General features: G+C 28.6%; 1 pseudogene; it reads left to right on the top strand.

The window, feature by feature from the left end:
- Positions 1-10,000, top strand: part of LOC137635238 (serine-rich adhesin for platelets-like) — a 60,933-nt pseudogene that overhangs the window by 1,370 nt on the left and 49,563 nt on the right.

A 10,000-nucleotide genomic window follows, 5' to 3' on the forward strand; every position in this document is an offset into this window, starting at 1 on the left:
TGAAGAATAATGTTTGAGTTTTGCTTAATGCAATGCAAGTTTTTTTTCTAACATAATTTACTTCAGAAGGGAAATGTTTTTATATATATATATATATATATATATATATATATATATATATATATATATATATATATATATATACATACACCTGGGTGTTTCTAAGATTTAAACATATATATATATATATATATATATATATATATATATATATATATATATATATATATATATATATATATATATATATATATACCTTGGAGTTTATAACCTAATTTACTTAAAAAGCAAGTCGTATACCACCTCACTAAAGCCCATATACTTATATGAAAAGTAATATTAATATAACTTACTTTCAGGACCCAAAAGAACGCAAAAACTTAAGAAATAAACAAAATTAAACCATTTTGCATTTATATACGTAGTGAGAAGTTACATATGACAATAAAATTCCTATGAGCCAAGAGCGAAAAAGCTAAACCCAGCCACACCTCAAACGCGATTCATACCGGCTCACCAATACCTCGTTTAATACGCGTATTACCGTTGTTTATACCATTGATGGCTGGAGTGTTTTTTAAATAGATGGTTTTTAAATTGAACGTCTTGCAAAATGTTACATTTTTTACTAAATACGGTAGATGTAATATCGTAAACTTATGCGTTACAAAGTCGAGGGTCATAATCACGTATAATGTCCGTTAAAATATAAGAGTGATTTGACTGCATATATATATATATATATATATATATATATATATATATATATATATATATATATATATATATATATATATATATATACGTGTGTTATATTTGTGTGTGAAATAACGTATTTATATTTAATGTTTCTGGACTAGCATTTAGTAAGATTATCAACCTTATAAATATATATATATATATACATATATGTTTATATGTTTATATATTTATATATATATAGATATATATATATATATATATATATATATATATACATATATATATATATATATATATATATATATATATATATATATATATATATATATATATATATATATATATATATATATAAGTACAATGACCAGCTTTTATATATTTTGAAAAGGTTCCACCATAGTAAAAGACATGTATAAAAAATATGTTTTTCTTATTTTGTAGATTACATAACAAACTTAAAAGCCTTCATACACTAAAGAATACTTCAAGATCTTCTTTGTAATTTAACAAAAGAAATAAATTTATATTCATCATTTAACTTTGAGGGACCTTATATATATATATATATATATATATATATATATATATATATATATATATATATATATATGTATATATATATATTTATATATATATTATACATATATATATATATATATATATATATATATATATATGTACCTGTATATATATATATATATATATATATATATATATATATTTAATTTATATATATATATTATATAAATATATATATATATATATATATATATATATATATATATATATATATATATATACATATATATATATATATATATATATATATATATATATATATATATATATATAGAGAGAGAGAGAGAGAGAGAGAGAGAGAGAGAGAGAGAGAGAGAGAGAGAGAGAGAGAGAGAGAGAGAGAAATTAATTGTTTACTTAATTTTGCCCAATATAAACATCGCGTGCAAGACCTCGCATTATCTTGGGGCAAATGATTGGGACAGGGGGGGAGGGGGCTATTAACCCCTTCCCCGGGTGAGGGGGTAGGAGGGGAGGGGGGAGGTAAGGTTAGCTGGATAGGTGGTGGTTAAGGTGAAGGACGATTGAAGGGGAAGGGTGGGGGGGGGGGGGGAACTACGGACAGTTGGTGGAGGGTGGAAAGGGGGGGGGGAAGATATTTTTGCGTGACCTAACCGGTAGTTGCAAGTAATTAAGGTGACCAAGATAACCACCGTATGGATTATGCCTTAACCGGTTAGATCAAACGCACATACATACACACACATATATACGTACATACATACATTCATTGATTTCTTATAAGGTCGTCCATATATGTACGTATGTATGGAAATGCACATATTATTATTATTATTATTATTATTATTATTATTATTATTATTATTATTATTATAACTAGCTAACCTAAAACCATAATTGGAAAAGCAGGATGCTATAGTCCCATGGGCTCCAAGAGGGAAAAATAGCCCAGTGAAGAAAGCAAAATAAGGAAATAAAAGTATGGAAATACACATTATTATTATTATTATTATTATTATTATTATTATTATTATTATTATTACTAGCTAACCTACAACCCTAGTTGGAAAAGCAGGATGCTATAATCCCAGGGGCTCCAAGAGGGGAAAATAGCCCAGTGAGGAAAGGAAATATAGAAATATAAGTTACACATGTATGTACAAATGTATGGAAAAACAATTATTATTATTATTATTATTATTAGCTAACCTACAAACCTAATTGGAAAAGTAGGATGCTATAAGCCCCGGGGCTCCAATAAGGAAAAATAGCCCAGTGAGGAAAGGAAATAGGGAAATAAAAGTATGGAAATACACATATTATTATTATTATTATCATTATTATTATTACTAGCTAACCCACAACCCTAATTGGAAAAGCAGGATGCTATAAGCCCCGGGGCTCCAAGACGGAAAAATAGCCCAGTGAAGAAGGGAAATAAGGAAATAAAAGTATGGATATACACATATTATTATTATTATTATTATTATTATTATTACTACAAGCTAACCTACAACCCTAGTTGGAAAAGCAAGATGCTATAATGCCAGGGGCTCCAAGACGGAAAAATAGCCCAGTGAGGAAAGGAAATAGGAAAATATAAGTTACACAAGTATGTACATATGTATTGAAAAACACTCATTATTATTATTATTATTATTATTATTATTATTATTATTATTATTATTATTAGCTAACCTACAACGCTAGTTGGAAATGCAAGATGCTATAAGCCCAAGGGTTCCAAGAGGGAAAAATAGCCCAGTGAGGAAAGGAAATTAATAAATAAACGATATGAAAAGTAATGAAGAATTAAAATTAAATATCTTAAAAAACAATAACAACATCAAAATAGATATTTCATATATAAACTCTAAAAAGACTTATGACAGATGTTCAACATGAAAACATTTGCTGCAAGTTTGAACTTTTGTTCATATGTTGGTATAATCGTTTGTATGTATATGAAAGTACATTGTTATAAATTGTATAATTTTCATTTTGAGAATTTTATGAATGACTTCATACACAGCAATACTCCTCAAGATAAGAACTTCAGTTTTTACAACTAACTTCATATACAAAAACTTTGAGTTTTAATTTCTTTAAAACTTCAGGAAAAATTTAAGTGAAACGTTTGGGTACATACTTATATCACATTTAAGTACATACTTATATCGCATTTAAGTACATACTTATATCGCATTTAAGTACATACTTATATCGCATTTAAGTACATACTTATTTCACATTTAAGTACACACCTATTTCAGACTTATGGTACATACTTATTTCACATTCAAGTATATACTTATATCACATTTAAGTACATAGTTATTTCACACTTAAGTAACATACTTATTTCACATTTTAGTTCCTACTCAAATCACACTCATGTACATAGTTATTTCACACATGAGTACATGTATATTTCACATTCAAGTACACACTTACATCACGCATAAGTACACACTTATTTCACATTCAAGTACACACTTGTACAGGTACGGTCAAAGTTTCTCATGCTATCACAACTTTGCTTATACAATATTTAAATTTTTTTTTTACTATAATTAGACCACCATTAACAAGCTAATCATCCTAGATTATTTCATAGCAAACATACAGTACATGTGCACTTAGAAACAATAATTATTTCATGCTAATGTGAATAGTAAAAGTAACTTTTGGGGTAAAATCAATGATAAAAAACTTGTATTCTAAAAGAAATTTTATGATGTTGAACTTGGTTATTCAACATTCAAGATGTATTAATATTTTTACATCCTCCTCATCATTTCCCCCTAGGCCTATTGACGCAAAGGGCCTCGGTTAGATTTCGCCAGTCGCCTCTATCTTGAGTTTTAATTCGATACTTCTCCACTCATCATCTACTTCTCGCTTCATAGTCCTCAGCTATGCAGGCCTGGGTCTTCCAACTCTTCTAGTGCCTTGTGGAGCACAATTGCATCTCTATATTGAGCTTTTAATTCGATACTTCTCCATTCATCATCTCCTACTTCTCGCTTCATAGTCCTCAGCCATGTAGGCCTGGACCTTTCAACTCTTCTAGTGCCCTGTAGAGCACAATTGCGTCTCTATCTTGAGCTTTTAATTCGATACTTCTTCACTCATCATCTCCTACTTCACGCTTCATAGTCCTCAGCCATGTAGGCCTGGGTCTTCCAACTCTTCTGGTGCCCCTGTGGAGCCCAGCTGAACGCTTGGTGAACCAACACATGAAATACATGAACCATATCGTTTTGCAAATACACAAATCATATGCAATTTATATATATATATATATATATATATATATATATATATATATATATATATATATATATATATATATATATATATATATATATATATATATAGATTATCCTTTCACAAAATGGTACAACGGATTTGTCAAAATTTGTCAGGTTTTTTTTTTTCTTCTTTTTTTTTTTTGAAGAACGAATAAATCAGCATTTCTTTTTATGAAATCGCGAACACGATAAAAATCTCCCGAGGTATTTTTATATGAAAATAAACTTCTATTGTTTGATTAAAACAAAACCCTTTCATCCCATTTAATGAAACAAAATACCTTTTCCTGCCATTTAATCTTGAAATAAAATACATTTTCCTGCCCTTTAACCTTAAAATAAAATACATTTTCCTGCCATTTAATCTTAAAATACATTTTCCTGCCCTTTAACCTAAGAATAAAATACATTTTCCTGCCTTTTAACCTAAAAATAAAATACATTTTCCTGTCATTTAACCTAAAAATAAAATAAATTTTCCTGCCCTTTAAACTAAAAATAGAATACATTTTCCTGCCCTTTAACCTAAAATTAAAATACATTTTCCTGCCCTTTAACCCAAAAATATAATACATTTTCCTGCCCTTTAACCTAAAAATAGAATACATTTTTTCTGCCCTTTAACCTAAAAATAGAATACATTTTCTTGCCCTTTAACCTAAAAATAAAATACAATTTTCCTGCCCTTTAACCTAAAAATAAAATAATTTTCCTGCCCTTTAACCTAAAAATAAAATAATTTTCCTGCCCTATAACCTAAAAATAAAATAATTTTCCTGTCCTTTTACCTAAAAATAAAATAATTTTCCTGCCCTTTAACCTAAAAATAAAATAATTTTCCTGCCCTTTTACCTAAAAAGGAAATACATTTTCCTGCCCTTTAACCTAAAAATAGAATACATTTTCCTGCACTTTAACCTAAAAATAATATACATTTTTCTGACCTTTAACCTAAAAATAAAATACATTTTCCTGCCCTTTAACCTAAAAATAAAATACATTTTCCTGCCCTTTAACCTAAAAATAGAATACATTTTCCTGCCCTTTAACCTAAAAATAAAATACATTTTCCAGCCCTTTAACCTAAAAATAGAATACATTTTCCTGCCCTTTACCTTAAAATAGAATACATTTTCCTGCCCTTTAACTTAAAAATAAAATATATTTTCCTGCCCTTTAACCTAAAAATAAAATAAATTTTCCTGCCCTTTACCTTAAAATAGAATATATTTTCCTGCCCTTTAACCTAAAAATAGAATACATTTTCCTGCCCTTTACCTTAAAATAGAATACCTTTTCCTGCCCTTTAACCTAAAAATAGAATACATTTTCCTGCCCTTTAACCTAAAAATAAAATACATTTTCCTGCCCTTTAACCTAAAAATAGAATACATTTTTTCCTGCCCTTCAACCTAAAAATAGAATACATTTTCCTGTCCTTTAACCTAAAAATGAAATAAATTTTCCTGTCCTTTAACCTAAAAATGAAATAAATTTTCCTGTCCTTTAACCTAAAAATGAAATAAATTTACCTGTCCTTTAACCCAAAAATAAAATAAATTTTCCTGCCCTTTACCTAAAAATAGAATACATTTTCCTGCCTTTTAACCTAAAAATAAAATACATTTTCCTGCCCTTTAAGCTAAAAATAGAATACATTTTCCTGTCCTTTAACCTAAAAATAGAATACATTTTCCTGCACTTTAACGTAAAAATAGAATACGTTTTCCTGCCCTTTAACCTAAAAATAAAATACCTTTCCTGTCATTTGTTGAATTAAATCCCCTCTTTGCCCTTTGATAAATAATAAAATACCCTTTTTACCATTTAATGAAGAAATAAAACCCATTTCTTGATATTTGATAAAGAAAATAAACACTCTTTTTGCCTCTTGATGAAGCAGTTAGACCCATTTCTTACCATTTGATAAAAAATCTAACCAATTTTTGTTACCATTTGATAAACAAAAATTAACCAATTTGTTACTATTTGATAAAAAAAAAAAAAACACTTTCCTGCCATTTGATAAAGTAATTAGACCCATTTCTTATCATTTGATTAAAAAAATAACTATTTTTTTTTACCATTTGACAAATTTTTTTTTTTTACCTATTTATTATCATTTGATAAAAAAACAATTTCATGCCATTTGATAAAGTAATTAGACCAATTTCTCATCATTTGATAAAAAATTCAAAACCCCTTTTTCTGCTCTTTGATAAAGAAAGTAAACCACTTTCCTGACATTTGATAAAGCACTTAAATTCCTTTCCTGCCATTTAGCAAAAACCGGAAAATTCAATTGTTATTTTTTCTAGAGTTAAAACCCACCATCAACTTATTACGTCAGCCAAGGAAGTTAAAAAACGACCTGTGTCTATTTCATTCATCTGTTTGTCTGTCTGCTAGCAGGATTACTTCAAAACCACTTGCCTGATTTTCACCAAATTTTAATAAATTTTTTCTAGAGTTAAAACCCACCATCAACTTCATACCTAAGCCAATTAAGTTACAAAATGACCTGTGTCTATTTCATTCATCTGTCTGTCTGTCTGTTAGCAGGATTACTTCAAAACCACTTGCCCGATTTTCACCAAATTTGAATAACTACTGTAATTCATGACCAGTCTGATGTAGAGCAGATATCCAGAATGGCCGTGGAAGCGCGAGATTCGATTATATTTCTATGATTGTGATATGAAATTGAACTATAATTACAACAACAATAATAAGAATAGGGAAGTGGGGAATATGGGGAAAGGAAGAGTACCCCTGGATACAATCCAGTTTAGAGCTCAAAGGCAGGTACTCGGGATGGGAAAGATTAAGGAAATAGGGAGAAAGAGAAATACAGGAGAAGAATAAAAGAGAGGGGCAGACCCTCTTGCGATATTAGGGTGATATGAAATTCAGGATGAAAGATAACAAAGATATTTGGAAAGTGTCCCTTGTAAGCATTTATATTTCATGAATATGTTTATGTATTTATTCATTCACTGTCTATTTGTCTAGTAACATGATTACTTAAAAACTACTTGCCAGGTTTTCGCCAAATTTGACTAACGGATAGGTGATATGGCCCGGAAGAATCCATTAAAATTTGGAGAAGAACCGGATTAAATTCGAGATGCTGGATATTATTATTATTATTATTATTAGTAGTAGTAGTAGTAGTAGTAGTAGTAGTATTATAATACAGTATATTCATTCACGATCGACATGTGAACTAGGGCAAACTTGGTCCGTAGACTTAAATCGAATGTTGAGAATCGTCATTGGCGGAAGTCTAAAATCTCCCATTACTCTATTATAATAAAAACTTAAACTGTCATATCTTTTAATAAGTAAAAATGACATAACTTTATGCTTAACGATAATAAACCAAACAGTATTATTATCATAGTTATTTCTGTAATGTTAGTAATTACAGAAAGTACTGTACATGAGAGAAATTATCTATTACAGTCTATTACAGGATGCCAATAGATAGGTAGCGAAACGACTGTGATATTCGGCTGGTAAAGGACTCGTTGTGCGCTACATTAGTTCACAGTAAATGAATTTTATTCATTTCAATACCGAATATTTTCATATTTCAGAATTAGTACAGAATTGATTTCAAGAATTGGTACAGAATTTGTTTTTTCAAGAATGAGTACAGAATTTTTTTTCAAGAATGAGACAGAATTGATATCAAGAATTTGTGCAGATTTCATTTTAAGAATTAGTACAGAATTCAATTTAAGAATTGGTACAGAATTTATTTCAAGAATTGGTACAGAATTGATTTTAAGAATTGATAACGGAATGTATTTCAAGAATTGGTACAGAATTGATTTCAAACATTGGTACAGAATTAATTTTAAGAATTGATAATGGAATTTATTTCAAGAATTGGTACAGAATTGATTTGAAAAATTGGTACGGAATTTATTTAAAAAACTGGTACAGAATCCATTTCAAGAATTGGTACAGAATTGATTTCAAGAATTGGTCGGGAATTAATTTCGGGATTAAATACATGAATCACATGGGAATTGGATCTACCAATTTCACGAATCACGCTTGATTCGGAACTGTACCTATAATTAACATGGGAACTGAATCCACCAATTTCACGATTCACACCCATTTCGAACTCATAAATGATTCACCTGAGAATTGGATCAACCAATTCTAAAATAGCACTTCCCTCGGTTTCCCTATTTTAGCCTATTTGCAAAGCTTCCCTTAGCAGACATTTCGGGTTCATTACTCCGTGGTATGGCAGAAGTAATTTTTTTTTATATATATAATTTACAAATTTAACATCAATTTCAATATATTTCCAATTTTCGAAATCATAAATCTATGGAACATAAAATGTACGTTTGAGCAAACATACTATAATCAAGGGAAATAAAAACTTTATGGGAATTTATGTATACATTTCATAAAATTAATCTATTCATGTCAACGTAGTTTATTTTTCGCTCAAAATACAGTCAAGATATTGTAATAATAGATTGCTTTGACTGTAACACACTGTATTCTACACCATGCTAGCAAATGAACTGTCAATACATAGATATGTAACAAACTGTATTTTATACCCTGCTAGCAAATGAACTGTCAATATAGATAGTTTTTTTTGTTTTTAGGAAAAACAAAAAAATCCTTGAAACAAAAATGAAAAATTCAGCATCTTAAACGTAACATTATTTAACGTTGTTACTTTTTAATAACATTAATTAATTAATTACATTTTCCAATGAAGATAATAAAATCCTATAATTAATGAGTTCTTACGATTATATAATTTTTCGTAGAGAACTTTTGCATCCAAAAATTTTTTCTTAGCAGTTATTTCGTTAATTTTATATATGAAAAATAAATTTTTGTTTAGGAATTAATCACGTGCAAATAATTTTCTCTGTTATATCAAAGATATAATTAATTACTTGAAGTTTTAGTTAATTTAAACTTATAGAAACAAAATTAATTATAACGAAAAGACGGGAAAATTCATAAATTGACTTAAGACGATAATTACTGATTTGACTAACCCTGCAAATACGGAATTGGCTTAGATGGTAATTACTGGATTGACTTAGATGGTAATTACCGAACTGATTTATGACTTAGAAGGCGATTACTGAACGTAGACGGTAATTACTGCATTGGCTTTGAAGTTAATTACAGAACTGAATTACAAGATAATTATGGTGCTGACTAAGACGGTAATTACTGAACTAACTTAAACGGTAATTACTGAAGTGACTTAGAAGGTAATTGCTGAACTGGCTTAAACGGTAATTACTGCATTGACTTAGACGGTAATTACTGAACTGACTTAGGCGGTAATTACTGCATTTACTTAGAAGGTAATTACTGAACTGACTTAGACGGTAATTACTGAACTAACTTAAAAGGTAATTACTGCATTGACTTAGACGGTAATTACT

Source organism: Palaemon carinicauda, unplaced genomic scaffold (genome assembly GCF_036898095.1).
Source record: "Palaemon carinicauda isolate YSFRI2023 unplaced genomic scaffold, ASM3689809v2 scaffold1051, whole genome shotgun sequence".
Classification (NCBI taxonomy): domain Eukaryota; kingdom Metazoa; phylum Arthropoda; class Malacostraca; order Decapoda; family Palaemonidae; genus Palaemon; species Palaemon carinicauda.